Source organism: Paroedura picta, chromosome 5, assembly GCF_049243985.1.
Source record: "Paroedura picta isolate Pp20150507F chromosome 5, Ppicta_v3.0, whole genome shotgun sequence".
NCBI lineage: Eukaryota > Metazoa > Chordata > Lepidosauria > Squamata > Gekkonidae > Paroedura > Paroedura picta.
This window is the reverse complement of record NC_135373.1, coordinates 19,200,661-19,220,040: the sequence shown is the minus strand read 5'-3', so window position 1 is coordinate 19,220,040 and position 19,380 is coordinate 19,200,661. Positions and strand designations below refer to the sequence as shown.

At 45.2% G+C, this 19,380-nt stretch overlaps 1 long non-coding RNA gene across 1 annotated transcript; it reads left to right on the top strand.

The window, feature by feature from the left end:
- Positions 1 to 1,122: 1,122 nt before the first annotated feature.
- On the top strand, positions 1,123 to 11,214 carry LOC143838970 (uncharacterized). The gene is made up of 4 exons (XR_013231503.1): positions 1,123 to 1,167; positions 6,181 to 6,300; positions 10,516 to 10,665; positions 11,099 to 11,214. It is a non-coding gene; the product is annotated as an uncharacterized LOC143838970 (long non-coding RNA).
- Positions 11,215 to 19,380: the final 8,166 nt, after the last annotated feature.

Here is a 19,380-nt window from a genome sequence, read left to right as displayed (position 1 = left end):
GACTACCCCTGTTTTAGAGTGTTTGAGGATTGTGGCTTCAGGCTTCAAATAAACTTATTCTGCAGGAGTTCCACTGTAGATGCAGCAGACCCTGGAACCTTCTGCTTCTGAGTCTAGCCAAGACTGAAAAATTTAGGATCCTTCTCCAAATAGAATGTGGCTTGGACTACCTGTTATCCCAGCATTAGGGACCCTGTGTTTGTTTGCACTCATTGTGGGGAAGGATGCAAACATCGGCACTGATTCAGATTCAGTGTACCTTTATTGGCATAAAATTGCAAAGCATAAAATGAAAATTTCAAACAGTTTCAGATGTAAAATCTATCGTAAAAGATTTTCATTTAAAATCGCCAGTAAAAACTTTGCTACTTTTATAATAGTTGCTGTGTCCCTCACATTTAGTATCGTTTTAATCCAGTGTTTCTCGTTAACACAGCTGAATTTCAATTTCTTCAGATAATTAGCTAACGGGCGACAAAATACTTCAAACTTAGGACACACCAGAAGTATATGGTGCAACGTGTCAGGGACACTACATCCGTGTCAACAGTATCTCTCCTGAGGAGGGATCTTCAAAAATCTACCTTGGGTGACATTTGAGGGAAAGATGTTTAAGCGGCACTGAGCCACAGAATTTTTCCAATTTATCATTTAATGGCTGCAGCAATTAAAAGGTGACATTAGGCCTCATAGTATCACAGGCTGAATAAAGGCCAGGACCGAGACCGTTTTGACTCCTGCCTGAAGGATGTTTTACCAAATTTTCTCAAAAGTGTTTTATCAAAGTCAGAAAAACTGGACGTGCCTGACTCCAGGTTGACAAATAGATATTAATATCAGAGGACCCTGTTGTAGGGAAGAAGCAATTATGTGAGGTACAAACTGATACCTTTAAATGTTTGTAGACTGCTTTGCCCACATGTCCTATAACACTGTGACACTGTGGGACATCTGGGAACAGCCTCAGTTCTCATCATTTTCAGAACCTCACCAATCCAGCTATTCCCATATGTTACAGTGAGGCTCCTGCTCTTGGCTAATAAATACCTGTGCATCACATGCCATTGTCACTTCATCTCTGATACAAGCACTCTCTGGCTCTCCCTTTCTCGGGCACTATGAAGGCGCTCCTAAGCACATGCCTGTTTTGGGCCCTCTTCTCTACAGGTGAGTAGAAACTTAGACTCCAGGGAAGGGAATTATCATATCTGGGAAGTGGCCTCATCAGTGATTTAGAGGAAGAAGAAGAAAAAGAGTTGGTTGTTATATGCCACTTTTCTCTAGCCAAAGGAGTCTCAAAGCGGCTTACATTTGCCTTATCTTTCATCTCCCCACAACAGACACCCTGTGAGGGAGGTGGGGCTGAGAGAGCCCTGGCATTACTGAAAAAGAAGAAGAGTTGGTTCTTATATGCCGCTTTTCTCTGCCTGAAGGAGTCTCAAAGCAGCTTACAGTCAGCTTCCCTTTCCTCTCCCTGTGAGGTGGGTGAGGCTGAGAGAGCCCTGATATTCCTGCTCGGTCAGAGCAGCTTTATCAGTGCTGTAGCAAGCCCAAGGTCATGCAGCTGGTTGCATGTGAGGGAGTGTGTATTCAAACCAGGCTAGCCAGATTAGAGGTCCGCACTCCTAACCACTACACCAAGCTGATTTAAAGAGAAACAGTTTTGCTGAAGAAAAGAGCAGCTTCAGAGGATGGACTCTTAAGGCATTAAATCCTTGCTGAGGTCCCACACTACTCCAGAGGCAGCCAACCCCAGGCACAGCCCCCAAATCTCATGGAATTTCTCACTCTGAAATTGTATGTGCTAACAGAAAAAAAAATAGTTTTTGTGTTTATAGATGTATATAATAATTCAATCTGTTGTTGTTGTTATGTGCGAAGTCGTGTCCGACCCATCGCGACCCCATGGACAATGATCCTCCAGGCCTTCCTGTCCTCTACCATTCCCCGGAGTCCATTTAAGTTTGCACCTACTGCTTCAGTGACTCCATCCAGCCACCTCATTCTCTGTCGTCCCCTTCTTCTTTTGCCCTCGATCGCTCCCAGCATTAGGCTCTTCTCCAGGGAGTCCTTCCTTCTCATGAGGTGGCCAAAATATTTGAGTTTCATCTTCAGGATCTGGCCTTCTAAAGAGCAGTCAGGGCTGATCTCCTCTAGGACTGACCGGTTTGTTCGCCTTGCAGTCCAAGGGACTCGCAAGAGTCTTCTCCAGCACCAGAGTTCAAAAGCCTCAATTCTTTGACGCTCGGCCTTCCTTATGGTCCAACTTTCGCAGCCATACATTGCAACTGGGAAGACCATAGCCTTGACTAAACGCACTTTTGTTGGCAGGGTGATGTCTCTGCTTTTTAGGATGCTCTCTAGATTTGCCATAGCTTTCCTCCCCAGGAGCAAGCGTCTTTTAATTTCTTTGCTGCAGTCCCCATCTGCAGTGATCTTGGAGCCCAGGAAAATAAAATCTGTCACTATCTCCATTTCTTCCCCTCCTATTTGCCAGGAATTGAGAGGGCCGGATGCCATGATCTTTGTTTTCTTGATGTTGAGTTTCAAGCCAACTTTTGCACTCTCCTCCTTCACCCGCATCAACAGGCTCTTTAGTTCCTCTTCACTTTCTGCCATTAGAGTGGTATCATCTGCATATCTGAGGTTGTTGATATTTCTCCCTGCAATCTTGATCCCAATTTGTGACTCCTCTAATCCCGCATTTCTCATGATGTGCTCTGCATACAAGTTAAATAGGCAAGGCGACAGTATACAGCCTTGCCGAACTCCTTTCTCAATTTTGAACCAGTCAGTGATTCCATGTTCAGTTCTCACTGTTGCTTCTTGACCTGCATATAAATTTCTCAAGAGACAAATAAGATGCTCTGGTATTCCCATCTCTTTAAGAACTTGCCACAATTTGTTGTGCTCCACACAATCAAAGGCTTTAGCATAGTCAATGAAGCAGAAGTAGACGTTCTTCTGGTACTCCCTAGCTTTCTCCATGATCCAGCGTATGTTGGCAATTTGATCTCTAGTTCCTCTGCCTCTTCGAAATCCTGCCTGTACTTCTGGAAGTTCTCGGTCCACATATTGCTGGAGCCTAGCTTGTAGGATTTTGAGCATAACTTTGCTAGCATGAGAAATTAGTGCAATGGTGCGGTAGTTTGAACATTCTTTGGCATTGCCCTTCTTTGGGATTGGAATGTAAACTGACCTTTTCCAATCCTGTGGCCATTGTTGAGTTTTCCAAATTTGCTGGCATATTGAGTGTAGCACTTTTACTGCATCGTCCTTTAAGATTTTGAATAGTTCAACTTGAATGCTGTCACTACCACTAGCTTTATTGTTGCTCAGACTTCCTAAGGCCCATTTGACTTCACATTCCAGGATGTCTGGCTCCAGGTCAGTAACTACCCCATTGTGGTCATCAGGGATGTTAAGCTCGCTCTTGTATAGTTCTTCTGTATAATTTTGCCACCTTTGTTTAATCTCTTCTGCTTCTGTGAGGTCCCTACCATTTTGGTCCCTTATCATACCCACCTTTGCATGAAACGTTCTCTTCATATCTCCAATTTTCTTGAAAAGATCTCTGGTCCTCCCCATTCTATTGTTTTCTTCTATTTGTTTGCACTGTTCATTTAAGAAGGCATTCTTATCTCTTCTAGCTTTTCTCTGGAATTCTGCATTCAATTGGGTGTATCTTTCTCTTTCTCCCTTGCCTTTCACTTCCCTTCTCTCCTTAGCTATTTGTAAAGCTTCCTCAGACAGCCATTTTGATTTCTTGCATTTCTTTTTCTTTGGGATGGTTTTAGTTGCTACCTCTTGTACAATGTTGCGAACCTCCGTCCATAGTTCTTCAGGCACTCTGTCTATCAGATCTAATTCCTTAAATCTATTTGTCACCTCCACTGTGTATTCGTCGGGGATATGATTTAGTTCATACCTGAGTGGCCTAGTGCTTTTCCCTACTTTCTTCAATTTAAGCCTAAATTTTGCAACAAGAAGCTCATGATCTGAACCACAATCAGCTCCTGGTCTTGTTTTTATTGACTGGATAGAACTTCTCCATCTTTGGCTGCAGAGCACATAGTCAATCTGATTTCTGTGTTGACCGTCTGGTGATGTCCATGTGTAGAGTCGTCTCTTGGGTTGCTGGAAAAGAGTGTTTGCTATGACCATTGTATTCTCTTGACAAAATTCTACCAGCCTGTGCCCTGCTTCATTTTGTACTCCAAGGCCAAACTTGCCTGTTATCCCGGTTATCTTTTGGCTTCCTACTTTAGCATTCCAATCCCCCATGATGATAAGCACATCATTTTTGGGCGTTGCTTCTAGGAGGTGTTGTAGGGCTTCATAGAACTGATCAACTTCATCCTCTTCAGCAGCAGTGGTTGGGGCGTAGACCTGGATCACTGTGATGTTGAATGGTTTGCCTTGGATTCGAACTGAGATCATTCTGTCATTTTGGGGATTGTATCCCAAGACTGCTTTTCCTACTCTCTTATTGATTATGAAGGCTACTCCATTTCTTCTGCGAGATTCTTGTCCACAGTAGTATACCTGATGGTCATCTGAATTAAATTCACCCATTCCTGTCCATTTTAGTTCACTGATTCCTAAAATGTCGATGTTCAGTCTTGTCATTTCTTGTTTGACCACGTCCAGCTTACCTTGATTCATGGATCTGACGTTCCAGGTTCCTATGGAATAAAAATCTTTACAGCATCGGACTGTCTTTTCGCCACCAGTTACTTCCACAACTGAGCGTCCTTTCGGCTTTGGCCCAGCCGCTTCATTCATTCTGGCGCTACTCGTACTAGCCGTCTGCTCATCCCCAGTAGCATATTGGACACCTTCCGACCTGAGGGGCTCATCTTCCAGCGTCATATCGTTATGCCTATTGGAACTGTCCATAGAGTTTTCATGGCAAAGATACTGGAGTGGTTTGCCATTTCCTTCTCCAGTGGATCACCTTTTGTCAGAGCTCTCAGCTATGACCTGTCCATCTTGGGTGGCCCTGCACGGTTTAGCTCATAGCTTCACTGAACTACGCAAGCCCCCTTGCCACAACAAGGCAGCGATCCTTGAAGGGGGATTCAATCTGTACCATATAAATAAAGGCAAACATAGATAATGGGAGGAGTTGGCACTCATACAATGAACAGACAATCAGGCAGGCTGTCCTGACCACATCGGCCTCCAGATTCTTCCATATAGAAGTGTCCGCTTGGTGAGTGGAAGCTGGAAGGAGGGTAACGGGCCTGGGACTGTAGCCACTAGTTGGGTGGGAGTGGTAAACAAGGGAGGGAGCCCCTCCAGTGATCACCCATATCCTGAACTGCCCCGGTGGCAGCCATGTCATGCCTCATTGGCAGTGTGAGGAGGGGGAGAGGGCAAGCCTGTCTCCACCATCACTCCTGCCACCCCAATCAGGTCCGACTGCTGCAGCCGGGCTATCCGTGGTGGAGGAGCAGAGTCCCTGCCAGTGATTCCCCTGAAAAGACCTTTTCAGGGTGCCAGGGGGAGGAGCAGAGTCCCCGCCACCACTTTCCCCCCACCACAAAAATGCGCTTTGAATCTTCTCCAGTCCTTAGGTGGCCTGCCCGGTGTGGGGGTGCGGGCCAAGCGCCTGAAGTCTTTAGAGATACAATGGGATTTTTTGCTAATAATATATAAATCAAAAATTCAAAGTTCTGTTTATTGTCCATTCCTTGGATGCCAAAGGAGAAATTCTCTATAATGCATGCTGAACAGGATTCCAGTATAACAAAGACTATTTCATGACTTCCTCCAGCAGCATTTATCGAATGTCAGGACATCAGCTCAGTGGCATCTGGATCACAGTGGCTTGTCTCATCTTTTAACTGAGCAACTGAGGCAGATGTTTAACTGACGTTTACTGATTCTCCATGCTGTAACTGAAGGGGGTGGTGAACATCTGGTTGATTGCAATTACATTTAATGTTGACCAAAAGATACATTTCTTTCGAGATGAAATACATATGCAGATTTGGGATAGGATTTTGATTTTAATCTGAAGATAGATGCTTCTCCTCTTCCAATAGATCCTTCAGTTAACTCCAAGATCAGATGCATCCTAATGCTGTCATTCTAAAAGGAAAAAAATGGTGCGCTTTGTCAAATGTCATATGAATGACATATCTGGCATGCATTCTCTCTCTTTTCTGTTTGCAGGGGCACCCCTGAAATGCTATTCATGTCAGAGCCTAGCAGGGAGGTGTGTTGAATTTACATCTCAAAACTGTTCACCTGGTGAAAATTCTTGCCTTTCTCTTCTTGGGTTATCTTCATTCCGTAAGTAAAAACAGGAAGATGTTTAAGAAGTAGATCTTCTCACATCTGCCCCCACTCATTAGGTATCTCTGTACAGGGCTACACAGCAACTGAATTTCCACACAATAATTCCATGCTCAAAAAAAGTAGCTGCGAAGACTGACTTTTAGCCACCATTGAAGATGTGGAGGAATGGGGTGGAGAGGAAGATGTGCAGAATAAGGAGAGGCCAGCGACACGCAGGATGGATGTGGTGCTGGTGCATTCTGTTAGGCATGCTGGACGGGATGTGTGGGCTTGGGCACCTGCGGGGAGCCCAGCCTCATCCACCAGAACTGCTGTCTGAACATCTGCCCTCCCACCCACCTTGTTAAGTTGGCTTTATATTGTTATGTTGGGTTGGCCACTGTCCATTATCTTTAAATATTATTTGTCACAGCTGGCAGTTCGGCATGGGATGGAACCTGTTTGGTGGGAGTTCGGTCCACGCATCGGACTCCCTAGTTTGGGTGCCTCCTTATGAGGTGGCAGGTCTGGAAGTGGAGCCAACCCAGCAGGGGATGTACGGAAGAAGAAGAATTGGTTCTTATATGCCACTTTTCTCCACCCAAAGGAGTCTCGATGCAGCTTACATTCACCTTCCCTTTCCTCTCCCCACAACAGACACTCTGTGAGGGAGGGGAGGCTGAGAGAGCCATGACATTACTGCTCAGTCAGATCAGCTTTATCAGTGCTGTGGTGAGCCCAAGGTCAGCCAGCTGGTTGCATGTGGGGGAGCGCACAATCATACTCAGCTCACCAGGTTAGAAGTCTGCATTCCTAACCAATACGCCAAGCTGGTAGCCTGGGGCGAGACCAATGGAGGAGTACGCCTCTCCTTGGTACCCCAGGGTTTACAGTGCCGGGGGGGGGGGGCTGTGGTGGAACCAGGGAATCTGCACTTCCTCTTGTTACTCCAGGTAAGAAACTTCTCTATGGAGGGAATCTAGAGGAAAGGGATTCCACATTCTTGACAGGGAAACAGGTTGGGCCTAGGGTTCTGCTGGACACTTCCCTTGAATGGGATCCCAGTGGCAAGGAGACCTATGATCTAGGCAGGGGAAACCAGGTGGGCCCCAGGACACCACTGTGGATTGGGTTCTTGTAATCAGGCGACCACAAGACAGGCTCCCTCTCCCATGTTGTGCCAACACTCCTGCGGAGTTAACAATAAAACTGTGTCCTCATTTAAGCCTACGAAAATGTGTGTTCATCATCCTTGAGCCCAAAGTTCCCTCCTGCAAGTCAATAAATGTTAACATGTCTGTTCATTAACTCTCTTTGATTCTCTTATTCCACTCTTGTTGACTAATGCACCTTCAATGCACTATAGAAGTACATTACCCTGTACTGCATTGGAACATCTAGCTGCAAAAACACACTAGTCAGTCAGTCAGTATCCTTTTATTGGCATAAAATATGTATAAGACATATAAAAAGTAGGTTTTAAAATTTCAACAAAATAATAAAATAGGCCATGGGGTTACATAACCAAACAGATCTTAAAATGATTAAATAAACTCTAAAAGAGAAAATACAAGGTAGGCAGCATATTATAAAAGCATCTTGGTTAAAACTCTGGCAACTAAAATAGTTACCTCTGGGTCTTTGTCAGAGAGCAGAAAATGCAAGGTCATAGATTTACTTACAGAAGGCTTGTTTCCCAGCAAAGCAACAAAGCTGTCATCCCGACACTGCTCATATAAGGGGCAATCTAACAAAATGTGTGAGACAGTCAGGGCAGCCAGAACCACACGGACAGAGTCTCGCATGGTATGGGATACGGTGGAATCTTCCCTCTAAGACCTTTGAGGGGGAAGCATTCATTCGTGCCAGGAGAAAAGCTCTTCTCTGGGGTGGGACATCAAGGAGATGCAAATATGTAGGCATAATATTTCTCTGCATAATGATGCCAAAGAATGCTGGTGAGCAGACTCGAGGCTGGGTAGGTATGAGTTCCTGCTGCTCGTGGTCTAATATTCTCTGTTTAATAATTCGGAAGATACATTTTTCCTCCAGAGGTAGTAGGGAGTTCAGATCGATGCCAATGGAGACTAATTTTTGTTCAATAGCCTGGAACCATTGAAATTTAAGAGGGTCACTTTTCAGACAAGTTAAAAGGCTGCCAGTTTCTATTCTAAAAAATAGTCTGACCCAAAATTTAAAAGTAGCTATCCAGGCCCTTGTCTCTACCCTAATTTGGCCAAATTCTGCGCAAATGGCATGGTAGGAGACACAGTTGGGAACCCCTGCAATTTGCCTATAGAAAGCAGATTGAACACCCTCAATAGATTTATTAAAGGCAGGAACCCATAAGGGGCATCCAAACAGGAGCTGGGACATCACTTTGGCATTAAAAATTTTAATTGCTGCAGGAATAAATTGGTTACCTTTCGCAGAGAAAAAGAACTGTTTTATCAAGGAAGATGAGGATTTGGCCAGATTGATAGCTCGTTGGCAGTGGGAGTGCCAGTTCTGGTTATATTGGAAGGTAACACCTAGATACTTAAATGTTTTGACTTGTTCTATTGAAGTGCCTCCAATAGACCAAGTCATTGCATGCCAGCTCTTAGAGAAAACCAAAACTTTTGTTTTACCATAGTTAATTACTAACTTATTATCTTGGCAATATTGGTAAAAGGTGGATAAGTATCGTTGTAAGCCAACCCTTGTATATGAGAGTATTGTAGTATCTAAAAGTGGGGAATGAGCTGTTTGCTAATTGCTTCCTCAAATCTGTTTCCTCAACATGTGAGGAACGAGCTGTATGCTAATTTGACGCTTTTTGTAGGTTTTACCAACTGCTTTAATCCAATCTAAGCTATATATTTTCTCGGTTACTTATACATCTGGATTCTAATTTAGTCCTTCCTGGAAATTTACTCCCACACCCCCATACACCTCCCCTATATGTAATGGCTGTGAAAATCTGCTTCAATGTATCCAAAGATGTCAGCATGCACATGAAAGTTTTTAAAGGTAAAAAGGTAAAGGTATGCCCTGTGCAAGCACCGGGTCATGTCTGACCCTTGGGGTGACGCACTCTAGCATTTTCATGGCAGACTCAATACGGGGTGGTTTGCCAGTGCCTTCCCCAGTCATTACCATTTTACCCCCCAGCAGCAAGCTGGGTACTCATTTTACCGACCTCGGAAAGATGGAAGTCTGAGTCAACCTTGAGCCGGCTGCTGGGAATGAACTCCCAGCCTCATGGGCAGAGCTTTCAAACTGCATGTCTGCTGCCTTACCACTCTGCGCCACAAGAGGCTCATAAAAGTTTTTACCGGGGATTAAAATTTGTTCTTCTTAAAGTTGCCACTGGACACAAACTTGGTCCTTTTGCTTCAAATCAACATGGCTTCCCAAATAATTATATCAGACTACATGTTTATATGAGAGCTTGGAAGGTACTTTCTTATGTTACACTGGGATCTCTCCCAGAAAGGCCACTTATATTACTGACTCATCCTCTGGAAGTCATAACAGGACTATCATCCAATGGGGTCAATTTATTGGTTTGTTTATGAAATTTCTATACCACACTTCCTGGGGGCTCAGGATGCTTTACATCAAACGTACATTAAACATGTCAGTCATTATCAAATAATATAAATTCATTCAAATTAAAATGAGTTAAAATTATTGAAACATCATTAAGCAGCATAGGAGCATTCAGGTCCATCAAGTGGGGGATAAAGTGCTCAGGCAGAGTGTATCTAAAGCTAGTTGGCCTTTTTGATGTATCTTTTTGCACCCGTTTCATGCCCTTAGGGCGGTCCATTGCATTGATGGTGTATGGGTCTCAACCATAGGCCTGGGGGAAAAGATCCATCTTACATAGCTTGTGGAACTTTATGATTTCCCTCTGGGTCCTGATAACAATAGTTCCTAATAGTCATTTGCAAGGGCCCAATTTATTCAAACAGGAAATGCAATAATTACTTCTTTGATTAAGGGAAAGGATTCATATAGCCCAGTATGATATTACTCGCTTGGCAATTTGTTAATAGATCATTCTGAGCAGACCTACTTAGTATGGTACCCTTGATGGAGGACTTACCTGTGGAAACCTGCCCAAGGTCCTGTCAAAACTGTAAATGATCCCTACCTGGTATAAATTATGCCTTAAATATCTGGCAGTTAAATTAAGAGACAGTCGGAGCAACCTCTAAACTTCTTTCTGATTCCTTTTCACAGCTGGTTTCTCTGTATTCTCTTTCAACTCTTGTGTGCCATCAGTGATTTGTAAATCAGGCAATTATGGCATGACTACATCGGAGAAAACATTCGGCCAGTTAATAATCAATTGTTGCAGCACAGACTTTTGCAACAATGACACTCCTCAGGGTACGTATCTGCATCTTTTCAGAGGCTGTGAAACTGTTGTTCTTTTCTGTCTTTGTGTGTCAGTACCATGCATTTATAGGAGGAAAATGACAAGATTATGCAGAATGCTTTCCAGGCTAGGACATCAGATGAACCTGCCTTTCATCTGATCTGTGCAATCACACAATAGATCTTCCTGTCAGTGCGTGTTACTGGTCAGTTTCCATTTAAACCGACCGGATTCAGCAGTCCAGATCAAGCTGCACATTGGCTAATTAAAATGCAGGATCCAATCCTGCCTCTGACCTCAAGTTGGTCTTCAGGAGATCTACAGATACAACACGAGGCAGTGGCAATCATTCTTCTAGGGAAAGACAAGGGGGTGATAATTTAAACAAATGTTGAATAAAGTGTTATGAAATGCTGAATCTACTGTCAAAGTTGCTTTTTGCAGTGCCTCAGAACATGAGTGTGACTCCCAATGGGCTTCAGTGTCCAGCCTGCTATTCCATAGGGAGGGAAAACTGCCAGCCAGAGACGCCAATACCGTGCATTGCTGAGGAGACTCAGTGCGTGAATTTTTCTGGTTCCTTACATACAAGTGAGTAGATACAACATGACAATGCAATGGGGTCTGAGCACAAACGCTTAGTTTCTCTTCTAGTGTGAAGAGGAAGTGGGCAGTCCCACCTGGAACAAAGGCCTCTGAGTTTCTCAGAGGCTAAACCAGTGTAACCTGGTTTCTTGGTAGAGCCTGAAATTTGTGACCTGCAGCTAGGTGTCTCTCCTGAGTATATGACCAAGACCTTGCAGTGTAGAATGACCAACCCATCAGGAAATCTCAAAGCAAGCATGTGTGACAACCGCTCTCCATCACTCTTGGCTTTAAATAAAGTCTTCTGGATGCCAGGAGCTCAAAATGGTATTTTTTTCAGTTCAAGAAAACTGGCAGACTCTTTAAAAGGCATGATCAGTGCCAAAGAATCCATCTTCCAATTGAGCCATCTTCTAATTGAGCCATTTTCTCCAGGTGTCTAGAGATCAATTGTAAACCAGCTCTAGGTGTCAACTGAAGGTCAATAACTGCTAGCAATGCTAGTCCTCCTTGAAGGATCCATTCCTGGCAAAGGACTGACTTGAGAGAAAATAGAGTAGTGAAACTGAAGGATTGAACTGAAAAGATTCACCATATGATGCAAAACTATTCAGTTCAGAGGCCTCATGACATCATTCCCACTCTCTTCATCACTATGGTCCCATTCTGTAACATTCTGTAACTTGCTTTAGGATGCTTAGGGCTGATCCTGCGTTGAGCAGGGGGTTGGACTAGATGGCCTGTATGGCCCCTTCCAACTCTATGATTCTATGATTCTTATGTGGATGTTCTTCCTTTTTTCCCCTTGCAGGTATTACACCGATCCCTTTTTCAATAAAGTTTGCCTTCCAGGGATGCTCCACACAAAACGCATGTGACTTTCCAGCCATGCCAGTAGAAATAGCTAAGGATAGGATCATATTCGATATCCGTCTCCTGGATTGTATCAATGCCACCATGTTGGGCCCACCACTGAACCACAGCATACCACATTCCACCACACTACCCTACCCGGGCTAGCAAAGCTGTCTCTCTGCAGATTACACAGTTTGTGGGAATGGGGAAGAAAGCTTTGGACATGGGGGGGGGGGTCAGGGATGTCTTCTTAACAAGGCTGGAGGTGAATGGGCTGCCCAAGGGCAAAGAAAACTGAGGCAGAAATTGGTGATTGGGAGCCTCCAGCTAAATAGAATCTGGGGTATGGGTCAATTTTCACTGAATGATTATCAAAATAAATTGATCTTTGCAAGCAATGTCTATGGTATTTGTGTGTTTACAAAATGAGCCATTGGTTAAAGGAGACAACAATATCTCTTGATCAAAGCAAACACCTATTCAAAAAACCAAAAACCATGTTCAAGTCAGGGATCAATATGAGTCCAAAGAGAGGAACAGTGGAGAAAGCCGTGAAGTGCTTTGGGGTGTAGCCACAGGAATCCTGATGTAGAAATCAAATCTTTCAGTCAGAATTGCCTGCTCAGGTATGGTTTCCTCTCTGATATGCACAGCCTGAAAGAGCGGAGGCCTTCAGTCCATGTGGGTTGACTGACAGAATCCTAGCAATGCGATGAAATAGGGGGGAAGGGGTTCAGGTGATCAGTGCTGCAGACAGAGCACGAAAGGGGAACCTTGTCACCTGAGACTGGGGCCCTGTGAAGTTCTCTCAGGCACCATCCACAGCCCTCTTCAGCACTTGTAGAAGGAGAAAATATTAGTCCTTGTTCTGCATTGTTGCTGGGGGAGGGGCTTTAGAGTGTAACACAGAACGGAAGGTGGAGCACTGGACTCCAACCCCCAATCTGAGGCCTGAGGACATTCCTGCTCTCCAGGCAAAATCTGGCAATTGCCAGAAGGGATGAAGCTGCTCAGTAGGGTTGCCAGATCCAGGCTAGGAATCTCCTGGAGATTTTGGGATGGAGACTCAGGAGGACAGGGCCTCAGTGGGGAATGGAATTAAATCGATGAGCCACTGGAATAAGCAGACAGCCTGCCACTCAAGCTGACTGAGGGAGGGAGGAGTGCCGTATAGCAGGCAGACAACAAGGCAAAGTTCTACGGATTGTGTCTTTGGGGTTCACTTCAGACCAAAACAGCAGCTTTGTTGTCATTCCTTAGATCAGGGGAAGTCAAACTGCGGCCCTCCAGACGTCCATGGACTACAATTCCCAGAAGCCCCTGCCAGCATTTGCTGGCAGGGGCTCCTGGGAATTGTAGTCCATGGACAACTGGAGGGCCGCAGTTTGACTACCCCTGCCTTAGATAGTAGTGATCATGCCGCCATCTATTTGTATCGTCTAAGGCAGGGGTAGTCAAACTGCGGCCCTCCAGATGTCCACGGACTACCGTTCCCATGAGCCCCTGCCAGTGTTTGCTGGCAGGGGCTCATGAGAATTGTAGTCCATGGACATCTGGAGGGCCGCAGTTTAACTTGTCAGGATTGTTAGAATCCCTGCCATAAATTAGCCTGAGTTCTTCCATGACAGTTATATTGCTTGGCGCCTGGTTGCTCCAGGTCCTGTAATCATGCTAACAAGTAGAAAGTGAAATGCATGTTGTTGTAACCCTTATCACTTGCTGGGGCCTCTCGGCTGGTCCTGGTTTCACTATCACACGGTGGAAGACAGTCAAGGCCATGGGAATGTATCACTGTTTTTAATTGCAAGTGTCTCTTCTCTCCCTCTCCCCTCCCTTGGGAACTTTCAAGTTTTAGGCGGGAGAATTGTATTGATAAGAAGAAGCAAATCTGCCTTCAAGTCAGATTTGACTTCGCCAGTCTTGATGTTTGTAGTGCTTCTCAATAAAGCTTTCTTATTATTAAGAAGCTAGTTGTGAGTTCTTTCAACGTCTGACATAACTACCCCTGGTCTAAGGGTTTGTATGGGTTTTATGGGTTTAATGAGCCTCTTGTGGTGCAGAGTGGTAAGGCAGCGATATGCTGTCTGGAGCTGTCTGCCCATGAGGTTGGGAGTTCGATCCCAGCAGCCGGCTCAAGGTTGACTCAGCCTTCCATCCTTCCGAGGTCGGTAAAATGAGTACCCAGCTTGCTGGGGGGTAAGCGGTAATGACTGGGGAAGGCACTGGCAAACCACCCCGTATTGAGTCTGCCATGAAAACGCTAGAGGGCGTCACCCCAAGGGTCAGACATGACTCAGTGCTTGCACAGGGGATACCTTTACCTTTACCTTTATGGGTTTTATATTGTGATTGTATTGGCTTTATATACTGTATAAACTGCCACAAGTTGGCTATTGTCAATTTTTATATCCCCACTCCAAGTTTCAGCCTCTCATTCCCGGGATGCAACAAGAGCCCTAACCTTGTTGGGGGTTAGGAATGTGCCCCCTCTTTGCCTGCTTACGATGCTTTAATTTTGCAAACCAAATAGCCATCGTTCCCTCTGCTAAATCACCTCTTCCTGGGCCACTTTCTAATGCCTCTCTCAAAATAGCTTGCTGGTCTTTAAGAGCTTGTTTAGTTCGGGCATGGCCAGAGCCTTGGGAGATGTGACCCCGGGTCACGCAGATTTCCTGGAAAGGCACATCACCGAACGCAGGCGTCTATCGAAGTACGACCACCTGACGGGTGATGAGCAGTGGCCTGATCAACTGCCCGTGGGGGTGTCCAGCCAAAGGATGGCATCCACCCCCGAGGTGCGGGAGTTGCAGCAGAGACTTGACAAGCTGGCTGCAGGGAGTATCGGGACGGTTGGATCCTGAAGAGCAGCGTGAGGCGAGACGCTTGCTGCGCGAGTTGCAAGCAGACTTCCGCGAGCCCGGCGGCCAACGGCTGGGGGATCTTCCCACCCTGAGGGAGCGCGAGGAGGTGGCGATGACCCCCTGGTCCAATCTTCTTGAAACGTGGTGGGAAGTCAGAGAAGAGGCTATCCTGAAAGTTTGGAGCCTCTAACTCAAACCACAACCACCCCAGGCTACGGAGATGGCGGAATACTAAACATTCCCTCCAGGCAGGAGGTGATGGGAATCAACAGGATTTGCTGCTCATCTTCATGCAGAGAGTAGTTCCTATTCCCATCACTATCCCCTTGGGAGAAGGGACATACTCCCAGCATCACAGGCTCTCCCATCCAGCCTTCTCAGCCCCGCCAACAAATACAGAAAAGTCAAAAGGACGAGTAGCTCTTGGTTTTGTACCCTGCTTTTCACTACCTAAAGGAGTCTCAAAGCAGCTTACAATTGCCTTCCCTTCCCTTCCTCCACGCAATGGACACTGGGGTGAGGAATCAAACTTGGCTTTTCAAGTCACAGACCGCCTCCTTTAACCACTACACCAAGGGCCATTCTGCACCGGGATCCATGTAGCAAATTGTTTGCTGAACGAAAAATCGCCATTATAAATAGTGGAATTCATCGTTATGCATACCTGCCTTTGTAGTGGAATCCAGTTGCGTTTCTATCGTTTCCCACAGGGTTCTGGTCTCGGCAAAAATCGCTAGAAAGGAAGCGCTATTGCCGAGCTCGTCCCGCCCCTGGCCGTCAAGCAGCCAATGGGCAGCCGTTAGCATGCTCCCAAACAGCCCCTTTCCCTTTAAGAAAGGTTAAAAAAAAACACACCCGTTGCAACGAATCTGCGTTGATTCGTTGCAACGGAGAGACCCATCCAGCTGGCAGGTGGTGTTTGAGCTTCCGTTTCATCGTTGCCACACTCCCCCCGAGTGAAAAAAAAAATCCCCCCCCTTCACAGGCGCGATTTTCGGCCGAAAACAGTGTGAAAAATAAAGGGGAAATAAACCAGCAAATGGGCTTCTGTGTTGATTGTGCTTAGTGACTTTAAACAGAGGGACTGCAACCAGGGAAGCCTCCCTGGGTAAACGAAGGCTCGGCAGTGCGTTGATCTCCGCTCGCTCGGAGAAAAAAAAATGGCGATCGCTTCCCCGGAAGATCAGAGGAGAGAGCCAGGGGGAGGGACTTTGCAGAAACCACAACAATGGTAATGCACAGAACTTTCCCACTAGTGTTGCAGATTGGTTTCAGGAGTGTAGTGCTTTCCGGTGGGTGAATCCACTTTTTGGGATTTCCCTGAAAGCGCTACAACGCGCTTTTTGCAGACCGGTTTCAGGAGTGTTGCAGATTGTCAACGACGTTGTGCATAACGGCAAATCAGTAGCGATTTCAATTGGCAACCATTGTGCAATTTTAAAGGAGTGCGGAAAGCCCCCAAGTGTTCCTCAGTCAACCACTGTCTTCTTCACCCCTGGCTCCTATACCACCACATGTATGAACTCCTGAGCAACTCCTGAGAACTGATGGTTGCTTCTTGTGTTTCACATGATTTCTAAGGGTCTCTGTCAATTTGGGAGAAGTTTTCCAATTTGTAGCTGGCTTCTGGTGGCTGAAGGGTTTAGATCTGATCTCTAGGTCCTTCCGGTACTCTGTCTGCAGTGAGAAATTTCCAGGTTGGTGGTGGGGAGCCAATTTAGATGGGTAATGATGGCCCTGCCATTGCTCCTATAGGATTTTAAATCTGGGGAGAGCATTTTTCAACCCTGCAATGCAGAACAGTCTCAGAGGGGATGCAATCACAGCATTTCTGTGCTCACCTCATTCTGCCTCAAAGACCGAATCTCGGAGGGCAAAAGCCTGCAAGTTGACTTTGAGACATTTATTTATTCGTTTGTTTGTTTGTTTGGATTTTTATACAGCCCTTCTATACAGCTCTGGGTGGTTTACATGGAATGTTGTAAAACAATTAGATAGAACACTATAACAATATGTCAAATAACAATCATAACATAACATAACATGCCAACCAGAACAGTATTTGTTGTAACCCATAAAAGGCCTGCTTGGAATGCTAAAATGAATTCTTGTTTGGTTGAAACGTATAAAAGGAGTGATATACAAAACAAACTTAAGACATTTTTGTCTGCTGAGACCCCAGATTTGTGTTCTGTAAGTTATGAGTTGTTGCTTAAAGAAATTCAAGACGTCCTGGAGAGTACAACTAATTCTCTAAATAGAATATTAAAATATAGAACCAGTTATTCCAAATCATGGTTTGACACCGACTGTAGGGTTACGAAGCATGCTCTTCGGGTACAATATGCCAACTACAGAAGTAACCCAAACAAACAAACATTGTTAGACTTGAAAGCAAAAAAGCAACAATATGAATCAATCGTTCTTTGTAAAAAGGAGGAAGATATGTTTAAGGCTTGGGATCAATTTAGTACAAAAAGATTTCATTCCTATTCAACCATCCCTCCAGTAATATGGGAGAAACATTTTAATCTCCTTTATGCATTTATAAACTTTGAAGATTCGGTTTTGGACAGTGAGGACAACAAAGCCAACTTGCCAATTTGGTCACCTGTCAATCCCTCTGAGATAAAAATCTAATTAGGACCCTAAGATCTGGGAAAGCCCCAGGCCCAGATTTAGTCTCATTAAATTTAATTAAGAATACTGATTGGTGGGTTGCAGTAATGCTCTCCCTTCAGCATGGGTAGAGGGAAAATATAATAACCTTCCACTCCAGGAACGTACTTGCATATGCCAGGATGGTAACATCGAGAACACCGAACATGTGATTTTTGATTGCTGTATTTACAACCAATTGCGACAGGAATTGCTGTATTCCATCTTCACGGACTTAAGGGCTACTTCTAGACAAGCCAAATTAAAGGAACTCCTTTCAGATAAAAATAAGAATTTATCCTATATTATTACCAAGTCCAGTAGCACCTTTAAGACCAACAAAGATTTATTCAGATTTATTCAGCTTTCGAGTGCTCATGCTCTGAATAAATCTTTGTTGGTCTTAAAGGAGCTACTGGACTCTGATTTTATTGTGCTACTTCAGACCACCATGGCTACCCATTTGAATCTATCCCTTTGAAAGTTGATGGGCTTTCACTCTATAGAGTCTATACCAGTCCAAAACCAAAATCGAAGTATGTAGAAGATCAGCAGACACAATTGGAGGATGGTGAAGACTCGAAAGCTCCCGCCCTGAATAAATCTTTGTTGGTCTTAAAGGTGCTACTAGACTCTGATTTTAACTTTCAAAAGGTTCCTTTTAGAAGCTTCATTCTCAGGAGAAGCAGCATGGGCCCGGACAGCAAGAAAGCTCAACCTAGTAGGAGCAGCCACTAACTCTGTTATGTTGAACATAGCGGGGACAGAGGCACTGATCAGGTTATGGCGTGGCGGTAATCAACATTGTGAAATTAAAAATAAGAATAGTGTTTATTGAAAAGAAAATAATAAAAAGCATAAATAGATCTGACACACTTAGCAAGCTGTCATAGGGCGAAGAATAGGATGGGAAAAGAGGGTCCAGTATAACTACCTTTCCTGTTGAGTAGAGAGGCAAGAGAAAGCAGCCTGCATGGGGACTGTGCAGAGTGCAGACTGTTTCAGATGGATCCCAGATTTGAAATGCAAGGGGCCTTGAAAAAAACCACTGTTTATGTAGGGTTTTGTGGAGGGGGGCTACATGCTGTAAGTCAGGTCAGAGGAGAGTTGGAAATTTTCACTGAGCCTGGTATTGGGCAATGCTAGCCGGAGCCTGAGATGGTTCTTGATGGCCTTCGACCAAAGGAACCATCGTAGAGATGGTGCTATCTATTGACTGGGTGATGGGATTATCCCCTGGCAGAGCAGCCAAGTGTGAGGAGATAAAGAAATTGGCCAAGAACTCCTGGCCAAGCCAGTTCTGGCCAGACCACACTATCAGTAAAACTATAGGGTGGGTTGTGGAATCAGAGTCCAAAGGGACCTGAAATTCCAGCCTGTAGCAGAGGACAAAGGGTACCTTTCGGCCACCCCCTGGCCAGGTCCCGGCTTCGCCGGTGGCAGAGGAGCAGGGCTGCCGTGTCAAAGACTGTTCCTTTGCCGGTGGCAAAGCAACTTCTTCCGGCCCCCTCACCATCCAGGCCACGACGGGACAAGCGGCCAATCAGGAGCCGCACTGCACGCGGCTCCAGATTGGCTGCTTGGCCCCAGATTGACACTCGGAAGGGGCAATTGAGAGCCACTTCGCAGCTCCCAATTGGCCCCTCTGAGTTTTTATCACAGACACGCCCCGCCCCTTTCTCCGCCCACAATACCCTCACTGCTTTATTTTTACCGCTCCGCAGGAGAGGTTTACAGATTCCAGGATAACAAGCAATCACTGAAGAA